We start from the raw sequence: 4859 nt of genomic DNA on the forward strand, positions 1-4859 counted from the left end.
TGGTATCGTGGCAAGTCCAAATAATTCAACCATTTTCTTCTCAAAAACCCGATTTAATTCCATTTCACAAACATAACATCTTTCTGGTCTTGATTATAGGGGTTCCAATTCAGTTTCACGCTGTTTCATCCTTTATGCTATATCAGGAATGTCCTTTCGATAAAATGATCTCTTAAAGGTAAAAATGGAGGAGAAATCTCTGACGGCAGGAGCCAATTCCAGATCTAAGACGAAAGATTGAAGAAATTCAGAGGCTAGGATTTGAAAGAGGGGAGAATTAGGGTTAAAAGAAAGGATAGATTAAGAAATAAAAGAAAGAATAAGGTTTGAGAAGGATCGAAGAGCTAGCTTCATGCTTCGAGCGGGGAAAAAAGACAGAGAATTGGGGTTTTTTTTCAGAGGGTTTTGAGAAGACTGAGGCAATCAATGCTGAAGTCAGTGCTCTATTGGTGAATCGGGGTTTTAATGAAGTGGGTGTGATTACTCTTGACTGTTTTGTGAAATCAAAGTTACGTCTGTGATTGAAGAATTAAAAGGGTGTCTATAGGATTGAGTATGCGGAGTGAATGAAATTTATTGGGTTAATCTAACGAGACAGTAAGTAGATACAAGATCGTGAGTATAAAGCGATATCGAAGATTAGCAGTTTGGGTTGTTCGGGGTTCTGTATAATGTCTAGAGACCTATCGGCTTGGGCAAAAAGGATTTTGGCGAGCAGTCTAATGACATCTGTATTGATTTACGGTATATTCTTGTAGTTGTTTATATTCCAATAGTCAAAAATCGATAAACTGCTTCAATATTAGCGAATCTCTATACTACCTTCTACAACCAGACACCCGGCCCGTTCTCGAGTAGGAAAGCACGTAATACGACATAAAGTGGAGAATCCGCCGTGAAATCTTCAGGTGGAAGGTATTGGATTTCGTTTGATTTTATTTTTATGAAGAACAAAAATAATAATTTTGAAGGATCTTTGGAAGGAGTTTATGGTGAGGGTTCTTCTAAAGGACAAGGTATGCACATGGATCCATCTATTGCTAGTATGTTTCAAGCCTTCTCATTATCAATGCAACAAGAACAAAGCAATGATCGAAAGGAAGCTTTGGCACCAAAGCATTGCAAGCAGTGGTCAATAAAATTGATTAATTTGATGGAAGGAATATTTGAAGGTATTTAAGATGTTATGTTTGTGAAATGGAATTAAATCGGGTTTCTGAGAAGAAAATGGTTGAATTATTTGGACTTGCCACGATACCAAAGATAAGAGACCATATTACATCGATTACGGATCGTTATGGGAATTCATGGGAGGTTTTTTCACATGCATTGAAAGACGAATATTTCTTAGAAGATGCTGATCGCGTTACTAAGAAGTTGTTTCTGGGATGGATTGAACGGCCTAATAAGAATTTGTAAGCAACAGAGCTACTAAGGGAATTTGAGAGGCAGTACTCTCAATTATCGAAGGTAGAAAAATTGACATTGGAGCCGAACAAAGTTGATCTATTTCTTCAAGCTGTTGATGGAGAATTACAAGGGAAATTAGAACTCCTTCTTGAAGACAAAGAAGAAGATGAAGGATTGACAACAAAGTGGAAGAACGTTAAAGATGCGGTGGAGTTGCTTACAAAAAGAGAAAGGAGGAAGGATAGGAGCAATATTCCAAAAACAGTACAAGCACCCAAAGCTTCAGTACGTACAACACCACCAACAATGCCTACAGTTCAATCTGCGACATCCTTATCAAAAAAAGCAGATATGGAGATGGAAGAAATTATACGTGGAATGCGAGATCTTCAAATCAAATTGGCAAGACTTAAAGAGAATACTTCTACAAACAATTCGAAGAATGTTTCAAAACAAAGATATATACAAAGATGCATTTGGTGTGATGATGCTTCACACACTAGGAAAGATTGTAATGAATTTAATAATATGATATGGCAAGGAATTATTTGCTGAAAAGATGGAAAGATAGCATTAAAAGATAGGGAGGATCTTCTTCAAACCAATTTTAGCAAGGGAGGAATGAGAGCATTGGTTCAAGATTACTTAAAAGAGCATGAAACAGTAGCACGAGAAAGTACAAGTTATGGTGCTAGAGTAGATGATGACCTTAGTGGAAGTACGAAAACTAGTGAGTTTTGGGCTTCTGCCATTTCTACAATGCAAGAAGGGAAATTACCTTGAGAAGCGTTATTGAGGACTGCAGCTACAATACGAGGTGCAACAGGTTGGGAGGATCCTGTTGAGTCTCTTTCAGTTCATGCATATATTGCTAAGAGCCAACATGAAGCTTTGATGGAAGAAAAGAGACGAGGAAATTTTGATGATACTAGAGAAGGAAATTCTTCTAAGAGGCAAACTCGAGGAGACAAGGCTCAAGAGGCAGCTTCACAAGAATTGCCTGTAAAGGATACCTCAGCATCATTGGAAGAAAAAACAAGGGAGACAAAAGATAAGGGCAAATCAATTGCTTATAAGCTACTTTCTGACATTGAAGCGGCAACAAATTTGAAAGGGGTGTTGGAAGAACGTATATTAAACGCTAAAGTGGAATTCACATTGAAAGAAGTTTTAGAAATTATAAAGAAAGAGTTTCATGATGTTATCATTGACAGCATTAAGCGAAAGAGGTAATTAATGGGCAAAACTAGAATGAGTCATGCTATTGATGCAAGAATATATAAAGATGAAGAAGAGGTTGATATTGATTACAAGCAATCAACAAATGAAAAGAATGGGTATTATCAACGAGTACATTTTGAAGATTATAGTGATAAGGAAATGGAAACCTTGAGCCATTATACTCGAAAGCATTGGACAAGGGCAACTACTGAGGTATTGGTGAAAGTAGGAGATATAGAAGAACCAATTGTTGCTTTAGTCGACCATGGTTCTAAAATAAATCTTATGTCTAAAGATCTTTATAAGAAGCAAAAATGGCCAATTGATATGGAACATAGATGGGCAATATGAGCAGCTAATAATACACAGGCCGAATGATATGGAGCTTATCTAAATGTCAAAATTTGGATTGGGGATGTTGCGACGGAGCAACATTTCTTTGTTCACGATACAACGTCTTATCCGCTGATTTTAGAACAACCTTATATTATGGCAACACGGATGGAAACAAAGGTACTTGACGATGGTTCTACTTATGCAAAGGTACGTAGCGAAGATGGAAGGAAAGCTGTACAATTTCTAACAGTACCTCTTAATTATGAACGAAATCGAGATAGGTTGAGGGAAAAACCATTGCCAAAGATTGTTGAAGGATTTAAGGATTTTGAGGAGGTACCACTGTAAAGCGAGATTATGGAGGTACAAAAGAGGAGGTACTCTCGCGAGATGAAGGTGCCTTTGATACGAGTTTTATTGGTATTTTGGAGAATGGAAATATTATGTATAAGAAATTTGATGATTTTAAAAGAAAAGAAAGAAAAAGATTATATAATATTGAAGGAGAATTACGTAAGTTAGGTACATTGCAAGATGATGAGAAAATTTTAGGTGTTTATGAAGAAAATGGACTGGAAGATTGATTGGAATTCATTACATCTATTGGGTTAGGAGATAATGATAAGATTTTTTAGATTCATTCAAGAGAGTTTTATACCATACTTGAATCTTTTCAAGCATCAGAAGTCATTGTAGAGACGAGATATAAAATGGCAGATAAGAAGATAAAGCCTGTTACCGGATCATTACCAGAAGATTCTAAGGAACAAATGGGAGAAGCATCAAAAGAAGGAAGTTTAAGAGATCCAATGAGTATTCGACATTAGTTTACTAAAGAGACTTTTGAAGAATTGAAGATTGGTTCTGATGGTTCTTTATTGTCGGAGGAAATTACTTGCTTCAAAAAGATGTTGGCTAAATAAGGTAGATCATTTGCCTTCGAATCTTATAAAATTTGGTGTATAGATCTGAATATTATAATACCTATGGTTATCTTCACTGTACCGCATGTACCTTGGAATCTAAGATCGATTCCAATACCGAGGACACATTTACCTAAATTGGTGGAGCTATTAAAAAAAAAGATGAAGATGAAAATATTGGAACCCTCATTTGCACCGTATTCTAGTCGATGGTGTCACGGTTATAAATATGTAAGCTAATAAATACATATAGAAATAGGTAGAAGTAAGTAAAAGTAGATAAAAGTAAGTTAATTCTATAATATTTAATATAGAAGCTTCATAGAAGCTTCCTAGACGCTGCTTTGACTTCATAGGTATCTTTAATTGACTTTTTGGATTAGAAACGTGGTCAACAAGTTGGCCATGTGCCACACATGTTGTTAGCTTGAAGATCAAGCTAACTATGTGGCCTACACGTAGAAAAACTTGCCTTGTAAGTCAAGGCATGTGGCTTACAAAGTCAACACATATTGGAGGTCCTATAGAACGTCGCCATGTAGCCCCTAGTTAGATAGTATATATAGAGACAAGAGTGAAGGCTTCTTCACTCTTTTCAACTCTTTTCTTGCTTCTAGTCTAGTTTCAAGGGTCTCTAGTTTTCTTGTCTTTTGGAAATAGCCATTCCAGTTTCTCTTTCAATATATATACTTGTTTATATATATTTTGTTACCTCTCTTTGAGTGAAGGCTCACTTGTCTGAATTGTTTTTTCATCGAGTTCTTGTCCTTGATAGATTGACAAGAGTACACCTACAATATCAGAGCTTTGTCTAATCTTGATTAAGAGTAGATTATCCCTTTTTCTTGATAAGATATAAGCGTATTAGAAGTTGCGGATTACCCTCTTCTAAACTAATATTGTCATTAGTATTTTTTTTGTCCGCAAGTCCTCTCTTCTATTTGTCTTGAGCGATATTAGACATCTTCT

Source organism: Physcomitrium patens, chromosome 9 (genome assembly GCF_059467195.1).
Source record: "Physcomitrium patens ecotype Gransden chromosome 9, ASM5946719v1, whole genome shotgun sequence".
NCBI classification, from domain to species: domain Eukaryota; kingdom Viridiplantae; phylum Streptophyta; class Bryopsida; order Funariales; family Funariaceae; genus Physcomitrium; species Physcomitrium patens.